At 39.8% G+C, this 10787-nt stretch overlaps 1 pseudogene; it reads right to left on the bottom strand.

Moving 5' to 3' along the window:
* Positions 1–1958: 1958 nt before the first annotated feature.
* On the bottom strand, positions 1959–10097 carry LOC149266869 (TMV resistance protein N-like; annotated as a pseudogene).
* Between the last annotated feature and the right edge of the window lie 690 nt (positions 10098–10787).

The raw sequence follows: 10787 nt of genomic DNA, 5'->3' as shown, positions 1-10787 counted from the left end.
AAGATGTTAATGCTCCCATACTTGGCAGTTCTTCTAAATCGGAGCATTGACCAACATGGAGCACCCTAAGCTTTGTGCACTGTCCCAACCCTCTTATCCTCTTCATCTTCACACATCCAAATGCGCTGAACTGCTCTAAATATGTTAATGCTCCCATACTCGGTAGTTCTTCTAACTCGGAGCATTGATCAACATTGAGCTCCCTAAGCTTTGTGCATTGTCCCAACCCTGTTATCCTCTTCAGCTTCACACATTCTAATGTGTTGAACTTCTCTAAAGATGTTAATGCTCCCATACTCGGTAGTTCTTCTAACTCAGAGCACTCAAGAAGATTGAGTATCTGAAGCTTTGTGCACTGTCCCAACCCTGGTATCCTCTTCAGCTTCACACATCCAAATGCTCTAAACTCCTCCAAAGATGTCAATGCTCCCATACTCTGCAGTTCTTCTAACTCGGAGCATTTACCAACATTGAGCGCCCTAAGCTTTGTGCACTGTCCCAACCCTGTTATCCTCTTCAGCTTCACACATTCAAATGCGCTGAACTTCTCTAAAGATGTTAATGCTCCCATACTCGGTAGTTCTTTTAACTCAGAGCACTCACAAAGAACGAGCAACCTAAGCTTTGTGCACTGTCCCAACCCTGTTATCCCCTTCAGCTTCACACATCCAAATGCGCTGAACTCCTCCAAAGATGTCAATGCTCCCATACTCAGCAGTTCTTCTAACTCTGAGCATTTACCAACATCGAGCGACCTAAGCTTTGTGCACTGTCCCAACCCCCTTATGCTCTTCAGCTTCACACATCCAAATGCGGTGAAGTCCTCTAAAGATGTTAATGCTCCCATACTCGGTAGTTCTTCTAAATCAGAGCACTCAAGAAGATTGAGTATCTGAAGCTTTGTGCACTGTCCCAACCCCGGTATCCTCTTCAGCTTCACACATTGTAATGCGTAAAACTCCTCCAAAGATGTCAATGCTCCCATACTCGGCAGTTCTTCTAACTCGGAGCATTGACAAACATTGAGCGTCCTAAGCTTTGTGCACTGTCCCAACCCTCTTATCCTCTTCAGCTTCACACATCCAAATGCGTTGAACTCCTCTAAAGATGTTAATGCTCGCATACTCTGTAGTTCTTCTAACTCAGTGCACCAAATAATATGTAGCCACCGAAGCTTTGTATAATACCCCAACCCGGGTATGCTCTTGAGTTTCTCACACTCTAGTACACGCAGCACCTCCAAAAATACTGCTAGCTGCAAAATGTTCGAGGTTCAATCGTTTAAACACAAGAAAGATATTAAAACATAGGTTGTAGATAAATCTTAAAAAAACCATTTGAAATTGATTTAGACATTCTGGTGCCCTATTAATATGGAAAAAACACGGAAACTAACATTTCTGATCACCTGTGATTTGCTTTCACTTTTCCACAATGTGTTTAATTCGCTCCCTGACACTTCAAGATGCCTTAAGTTCTTCACTGAAATCCAGGAAGGCAGGGAAGAATATGGATACTTTTTCCACCGGAGCCATAAAATCCCAGGTAACTCCGCTCTTCCCAAAATGCGCTCCAAGACTGTACCTTCAGTATCAAGAATTCTCAACATCTCGGGAGCAATACGGCGCAATATACAACCGTAATCATTATTTTCAGTAAGATTTAGTCCCCGCACAGTTATTACCTGACCATTCTTCAAAAACGATCGTTAATACAAACGATGAATTAAAATTATTGATATTTTTAAAAAGAATCGGTCCCAAACTTCTGTTGAATAATCTAAAATTGAATGAATGAACACTTACAGATGATTGCTATGACAAGTAATCCATAACGTTTTGTGTCCAACGACAAAGACGAAATGGGTACAACTTCTCAGCTACATCTCTTCCGAGATCTTTTAGGTGCTCATGCATATGTATGCAATTCCTACTATCAATTGCCACAAGACATCTATCCTATAGATTTTGTAACCCCCTTCTCCCTTTCCAGCCCGATCCGTTCCATATGCTTATGGCCGTATCCCTGTGCTGTCCTCGGAGAAAACATGCAATGTCTAAAAATATATGTTTTTCTTCTTCATTGAGGTCATCATAACTAATTTTAAGGCTTCCCTTTACCTCCCTTGGAAGACTCCCCAATTCGTCTTCCCACTCTGATTTGTCTTTTCCATAAAGATGTGCCCCATATACTTTTAACGATAAAGGCAATCCATCACAGGATTCTAAGAACTTATTTATCAGATGTTCATATTCCGGGGGGGAATAGGCTTGGCTGAAGGCATGGGAGCAAAAGAGCTCTCTGGAGTGTTGGGTGTTAAGACCAGTAAGCGTATAAATTGATGACATTTCCACTCTTGCGCTTCTGAGAACACCTGTATCTCTAGATGTAATCAATATTAAGCTCCCCGAACAGAAATCATGAGTTTCAACCGGCAGAAGTTCTTTCACCTGATCGACATCGCCGACGTCGTCTAAGATTATTAAAGCATTAGAGGATTTGAGAGCCTGTATGAGCATATTTTTACCTTCGTGAACATTATCAACACTGTCTGTTGGCTTATTAGTCAGTTCTTTCAAAAGTTTTGTTTGCAGCAAATTTAAAGACGCTGCATGATCTTTGACTTCAGATAAAAAGCAGGATCTAAGATAATATGATTTCTTCTTATTGAAGAATTGTTTTGCCAAAGTTATTTTTCCCACGCCACCTAACCCCACGATCCCCACGACCTAAGGTTTCCCGCTTTGCAATTGTTGCAACAAGACTGTATCCTCAAATTCTTTCAACTTGCAATTCAAACCTGCTGGATAGTCGGCCATGTGCAAGTCTCGCTTTTCCAACATTTTCGACAGACGTTCAACAATCTTATCTAGCAGCTCCATCTCCAACTCCTCGCTAGTTATTGAAAAATAAATAAAAAAAAAAACTTGGGAGAACGTCTACATCTATTAATTAAATATAAAATATTACCATATCTAGAGAGCGAAGGTTGAGTTCTCACCCATTGCGGACCTCTAGCTCGTAACCGCTTTTGTCTGCAACAGTAGAAAGTGCGGTTCTCCACTTTTCAATGATGTTGGAGTCATATCGCAACTTCCCTTCATGAGTTCTCTTCTCTGCCAGTTCTTTTAGGGCCTTTGCATACTTTCCATCTTTGCCCTGCGTCCACCGAACCTCAGTAGGCGCGACATGGTAATGTTGAAATTATAATTTCAACTGCAGTGAACAGAACAACAGCAGCTACTTTATTCATTTGTCGTGATCCGGCGCCCCACATTTTTTCCCGATCTTTTAAAGTCACCGCCATTACCATCTTTTCACTCTTTAATTATTTTTGTGTTTCCAGAAGGAAGAAGATCAGATCCAGCGCTACACCATTACTTTTCAACAACCGTATTAATGAGCAGAACGGCTGAAAGAGAAAAGAACCAGCCTCGAGCCGACGTAGCATTTATCAGTGATAGATTTCATCACCACCGACTCAAGAAATACAGCAAAAGATAAAATCTGTTAATCATGAGCAGCAGAGACTTCATCAGCAAGTTAAAGCGGTGAAGACCCTTTCCCGCACTATAAAATGCAGACACAGCAGTGTAGAAAAATATAGATTGAGAGATTGAGAGTCCTTTTGTAACACACAGCAGTGTAGAACAAGAAAGTTTTTTTTGTATTGCACAGCAGTGCTGAAATTTTCTGTGATAGTTGTTTTGTGGAACTGAAGCATTCCTGTTGTAATCCCTCTGTCAAGAGGAAGATGCTCTTTAGCATAATATTTTGTGAAGATCCCTCTACGTGAGGAAGACTTATTTTATCAGTTAGTTTGTCGTTCATAAATAGAAGTTTCTTTTTTACCTGTTGCTGTTACACCGTAACTCAAAAAATACTTGACGTAAAAAATTTACGTTGCTGCAACACCACGAACAGTGTTGCTGCAACACCAGTTACAGCAACTGAAAAAAAAACTGTGTTGCTGCAACACCATTTCCAGAGAACGAATTTTTCTGTTTTTCTGAGTTAAAAACAGAGTATTTTTCTGTGGTATTATTTTGATCAGTTTTTGATCCTGAGGCAAAGTAGAGTATTATTTTATGCTCTGTTCTTGTGTTTTTGAATTATCAGAAAACAGAGTATTACTCTCTGTTCATATTTTTGTTGTTTCGGAATTTATCAGAAAATTCTCAACAGTGGAAACAGAGGATTTTTCCACTGTATTTTGTTTGGAATAACCAGAAATTCCCGACATGGTATCAGAGCTTGTCCAGGCTCTTTGAAGACATCAAAGAAGCTGAAAGAAGATTTGTTGCTGCAGCAAATTATCCAGCAGAGCGAAAACGCTGTCAAGGTATTTTTCAGATTAGTTTTTTGTGTAGCTGTTGAAGACAATTAAGTGATTTTTTTTTCAGTCAAGTATTGTAAGAATGGCCAGCACCAGCGTGGGTATGTTTAATACCCAGCTCCCACAGTTTAATGGGAAAAATTATGACTACTGGGCGATAACCATGAGAGCCGTGTTTGCCTCACAAGATTTATGGGAACTTGTTGAATATGGATTTGAAGAACCAGCAAATGAAGAAGAGTTTATTGGATTAACTCAGGCAGAGAAAGAGCTGTTGAAGAGCAATAAGAAGAAGGACTCAAAAGCCCTTGTATTCTTATATCAAGAAGTGCATGAGAGTGTGTTTCCGAGGATAGCAGCAGCCAAGACATCCAGAGAAGCATGGCAAACTCTCAAGACAGCCTATCAAGGCATGGAGAAAGTGAAGACAACAAAACTACAGTTGCTGAGGAAAGATTTTGAGAACCTGCGTATGAAGGAGTCAGACAATATTGACTCATTCTTCACACAAGCAATTGGTTTGGTCACACAGATAAGGTCTCATGGAGAAACTCTTGAAGAAAGGAGGATTGTGGAGAAACTATTGAGGTGCCTACCCTCAAAGTTTGATGTGATTGTCACCACCATAGAAGAGACAAAGGATCTCTCAAATTTTTCAGTTGATGAACTTCATGCATCACTGAAAACACATGAGCAGAGGTTGAGTAGAAATCAAAACTCATCTCTAGAGCAAGCCTTCAAGACCCAGATGTCATTTGGAAGAGGAAGAGGTCAAGGCAGAGGAAGCAAGAGAGGAAGAGGCAGAACCCAATACAGAGGCGGAAGAAACAATCCAGCAAACGTTCAAGGAAGAGGCAGCAATCCAAATCAGAACCAAGGCCATGGCAGCAGTCAACAAAGTGGACAACATCATGCTCAAGGACAAAGGTATGAAAAATCCAATGTCCAATGTTATTATTGTAAAAAATATGGGCACTATGCAAATGAATGTAGGAAGAAGCAGCATGATATGAGTAATAGATCTAGTGCAAATATCACTAGAGAAAATATCAGTCAAGATAATGTGTTGTTAGTTTGTAATATGGCTGAAACAAACAGTGAGGATATATGGTTTCTAGATTCTGGTTGCAGCAACCATATGACAGGAAACATAGCCCTGTTTTCTGCTTTAGATCAAAGTGTGCAGTCACAAGTCACACTTGGGACTGATAGTAAAATCTCTGTTATGGGAAAAGGAGAAGTTAAAATATTTACAAAGAAAGGTGAAAAGAAAACCATAGCAGATGTCTATTATGTTCCTGGAATGAAGTGTAATCTCTTGAGTATTGGACAGCTTGTTCAGAAGGGTTACAATGTTTTCTTTGAGAATGATGTATGCACCATCATGGACAGATTACCTAGCAAACGTTGTATTGCTGAAGTGAAGATGACAAGGAACAGGATGTTCCCTCTCAGAATAAGAGCAGATTTGAAAAATAAAGAAGTAGTTGCAGCAGTGACACAAGAGGCTCTCCAAAGCGTACCAAAGGATGAAAATTGGTTGTGGCATTTGAGATTTGGACATCTCAACTTTGTAGGTCTTAGTTTGTTGAGTAGAAAAGGAATGGTAAGAGGATTACCACTGATAGAAAAGCCAGACAGCCTTTGTGAAGGTTGCATATTGGGGAAACAACACAGAGAAAGTTTTCCAACCAGAAAAAGCATAAGGGCAAAAGCACCCTTAGAAATTATCCACTCAGATTTATGTGGACCGATGCAAGCTCCATCACTTGCAGGTAGCCAATATTTTCTAACATTTATTGATGACTTTACCAGAAAGACTTGGGTTTATTTTCTGAAGAATTTTTACATTTTTGCAGAGAAAATGGAATTCATAAGCAATTTACAGCAAGGTACACCCCGCAGCAAAATGGAGTTGCTGAAAGGAAAAACAGAACAATCATGGATATGGCGAGGAGCATGTTGAAGGCAAAGCATTTGCCAAATGATTATTGGGCTGAAGCTATACACTGTGCAGTATATATTTTGAATAGATGTCCTACAAAAGCAGTGATGAACAAAGTGCCAGAAGAAGCATGGAGTAGGAGAAAGCAAGGAGTCTCCCACATGAAAGTTTTTGGTTGTGTGGCTTATGCACACATTCCAGATCAGCTAAGGAAGAAATTGGACAGCAAAGGGGAGAAATGTATTTTCATTGGATACAGTGAGGAATCCAAAGCTTACAGGTTGTATATCCCATCCACCAAGAAGTTTTTTGTGAGCAGAGATGTTCAATTTATTGAAGAGGAAGCTTTGGATGGAAGCATAGAGAAAACAATTAATGTTAAAAACTGTTTGTCTCATGATGATGATGATGAGGAGTTGGCAGAAACACATCCCCAAACAGCAACGCCAACAACAGAACAGCAAGAGACACCCTTGAGGAGAAATGAGAGTGCTTCTCCAAGCACACCACAAGGAGGAAATTCAAGTGCATCTACAAGCACTTGAACACCGAATGAAAGAGGTAAGAAATTCAGAAATTTAAGTGATATTTATGATGAAGGAATGAATTCCCTGTTTGCTTTGTATTGTTATGTTGATGACCCTGTTCATTTCGAAGATGCAATTAAAGATAAGAAATGGATAGAAGCTATGGATGAGGAGATGAATGCCATAGAAAGAAATAAGACATCGGATTTAGTTGAGCTACCAAAAGGTAAAGAAGTCATTGGAGTTAAATGGGTCTACAAGACCAAGAGTAATGTTGAAGGAAAGATAGAAAGGCATAAGGCAAGACTTGTTGTCAAGGGATACAAGCAGCAGTATGGAAGAGATTATGAGGAGACTTTCGTACCGGTTGCAAGAATGGAAACAATAAGAGCAGTGCTATCCATAGCAGCACAAAACAAATGGAAAGTTTACAAAATGGACGTGAAGTCAGCATTCTTGAATGGAGTATTAATGGAAGAGGTTTACATCGAGCAACCTCTAGGCTATGAGAAGAAAGGCCAAGAGCACAAAGTCTGCAGATTGAAGAAAGCTCTTTATGGGCTGAAGCAAGCGCCAAGAGCATGGTACAGTAGAATAGATTCCTATCTACTGGAAAATGGATTTGAGAAGTGTGAGGGAGAACCCACTATTTACATCAAAGAAAAAGACTGTAAAATTTTAATTGTTGTGTTATATGTTGATGATGTGATTTTTACAGGTAATGATGACTACCTCATTGAAAATTTCAAATCAGTCATGAAAGAAGAATTTGAGATGACTGACATGGGTTTGCTGAGATACTTCTTAGGAATAGAAGTAGATCAAAATGAAAATGGAATTTTTATTTCACAGGCAAAATATGTAAATGAAGTGTTGAGCAAATTTAACATGCAGGACAGCAAGGCAACAATCACTCCCACAGTGATGGGATTAAAACTCAGCAAAGAAGACAGCAGCAAAGATTTTGACCCTAGTCTGTACAAGAGCATAGTTGGCAGCCTCATGTATTTGACTGCAACTAGGCCAGACATAATGTATGTTGTTAGTTTAATTTCCAGATTCATGGAGAAGCCAAAAGAAACACATTGGCAGGCACCAAAGAGAATTCTGAGGTATGTTAAAGGTACAAAAAGGTATGGCATATTTTATACTATTTCAGAATGTTCAGATTTAGTTGGATACACAGATAGTGATTGGGCTGGAAGTGTAGATGACCGGAAAAGCACATCTGGTTACATTTTTCACGTAGGTTCAGGAGCCATTTCATGGGCTTCCAAGAAACAGCCAATTGTGGCATTGTCTACAGCAGAAGCAGAGTATGTGGCAGCTACAGCAGCAGCATGTCAAGCGGTTTGGATGAGGAGAATGTTGAGAAGTCTATGCCAGGAGCAGGCAATAGCAACAATTATTTTTTGTGACAATAGCTCAGCTATTGAATTATCCAAGAACTCTGTATTCCACAAGAGAACAAAACACATAGACACAAAGTTTCACTACATTAGAGAATTGGTGAACAATGGAGAAATCATTTTACAACATTGCAGGACTCAGGAACAGGTTGCGGATATTCTGACAAAGCCATTGGATCAGAAAAGTTTTGAGTTTTTAAGGAAACTTCTGGGTATGACTGATAACCCAGCAGTTGAAATTAAAGGGGAGTGTTGAAATTATAATTTCAACTGCAGTGAACAGAACAGCAGCAGCTACTTTATTCATTTGTCGTGATCCGGCACCCCACATTTTTTCCCGATCTTTTAAAGTCACCACCATTACCATCTTTTCACTCTTTAATTATTTTTGTGTTTCCAGAAGGAAGAAGATCAGATCCAGCGCTACACCATTACTTTTCAACAACCGTATTAATGAGAAGAACGGCTGAAAGAGAAAAGAACCAACCTCGAGCCGACGTAGCATTTATCAGTCATAGATTTCATCACCACAGACTCAAGAAATACAGCAAAAGATCAAATCTGTTAATCATGAGCAGCAGAGACTTCATCAGCAAGTTAAAGCGGTGAAGACCCTTTCCCGCACTATAAAATGCAAACACAGCAATGTAGAAAAATATAGATAGAGAGATTGAAAGTCCTTTTGTAACACATAGCAGTGTAGAACAAGAAAGTTTTTTTTGTATTGCACAGCAGTGCTGAAATTTTCTGTGATAGTTGTTTTGTGGAACTGAAGCATTCCTGTTGTAATCCCTCTGTCAAGAGGAAGATGCTCTTTAGCATAATATTTTGTGAAGATCCCTCTACGTGAGGAAGACTTATTTTATCAGTTAGTTTATCATTCATAAATAGAAGTTTCTTTTTTACCTGTTGCTGTTACACCGTAACTCAAAAAATACTTGACGTAAAAAATTTACGTTGCTGCAACACCACGAACAGCGTTGCTGCAACACCAGTTACAGCAACTGAAAAAAAAACTGTGTTGCTGCAACACCATTTCCAAAGAACGAATTTTTCTGTTTTCCTGAGTTAAAAACAGAGTATTTTTCTGTAGTATTATTTGATCAGTTTTTGATCCTGAGGCAAAGTAGAGTATTATTTTATGCTCTGTTCTTGTGTTTTTGAATTATCAAAAAACAGAGTATTACTCTCTGTTCATATTTTTGTTGTTTCAGAATTTATCAGAAAATTCTCAACAGTGGAAACAGAGGATTTTTCCACTGTATTTTGTTTGGAATAACCAGAAATTCCCGACAGGTAAAAGACAGGAATAACAGGAGCCTCTGACTCCAACATGAGTAGAAGTTCATGTAGGCACCAATATGATTCGGCGTATCTGGGAGAGAAGATGGCTACATGGACTCTGGCGTTTCTGATAACATCTTTTATTTGCAAAGGAAAGTTGTATCCCGCTTGCATTTCATCTTCATCCAGAAAGGGCCTCAATCCTTTTTCTAGAAGGCGAAGGTATAGAGACCTGGCGAAGGTTTTCTTCACATCAATGCCGCGATGGTTTATGAAAACTCTGTACCACTGAGCAGCGCCGGAGGTGAAGTCGGCAGTGGAGGAGGATGCAACGGTGGAAGCGAGGGCAGCGGTGGACGCGGAGGTAGCAATGGAGGACGATGCAGCGCTGGAGGCCGAGGCAGATGTGCAGCAAGATGCATCCATTGCGAATTATTAAATAGAATTGTCGACACAAATTGCAGATGAGGAGGATGAATTGGAGTTTCAGAAGCCTGACAAAATTATGTTTGAAATGAAAACGTTAGAGAGGATCAACATATATAGATCATTAAAAGAAACCGTTCAACCCTGGTTAGTGTGCGGTTATACAGACAATGAAGCCCTGTCGCTTTGCCCTGGTCTTCTGGCTTCGCTGTGCCTCTGACAAGTTCTCCACTTCAATATTGGCGATGACGTTCCCCGGTATTATACTATCCCCGAATTTGGATCTTTGCAACGTTCGTGATATACATTACTCACTATTATAATAATTCGTTAGCCGCTTTGTGATTTTTATACAATTGTTGACTTAATAATTCGTCACGCTTTGTGATTTTTTATGATTATTGATGGATTTTCAAGAGAGCCGTGTACGTTTGTGCATCGTGAGGACGTTCTCTAATTTTATGATACAGTGGAAGTTGGGCGTCTCATGTGCCCCTCCACCTTATAATATGTGCAAATTTGGGATTCCACTTGCCCATCGACCTCAATCTTCGTCCTTCACTCGTGCAGTCTCTGTTACCATACGTAGACAAATTCGTTTCAAGAAGATTTTGCATCATTAAAATACTTAAAAAAAAAAACCATAAAACTCTTTATCAATCCGAGAAAGACTTCCCATTGTTAAAACACTAGAAATCCATATGAAGTGGCCCGTTCATACCACTCAGCAGCGGTGGAGGAGGAGGCAGCAATGGAGGAGGATACAGTGTCGGAGGCAGAGGCAACAATGGAGGAGGATGCATCCATTTTGCGAATTACTAAATAGAAATCTCGACACAAATTGCAGAGGAGGAGGATGA

This window comes from Pinus tabuliformis, chromosome 6 (genome assembly GCF_031772625.1).
Source record: "Pinus tabuliformis cultivar Carrire ecotype Pingquan chromosome 6, CPIR1, whole genome shotgun sequence".
Taxonomy (NCBI): domain Eukaryota; kingdom Viridiplantae; phylum Streptophyta; class Pinopsida; order Pinales; family Pinaceae; genus Pinus; species Pinus tabuliformis.
Note: the sequence above shows the minus strand (reverse complement) of the source record. Positions and strands in the feature narration are given on the sequence as shown.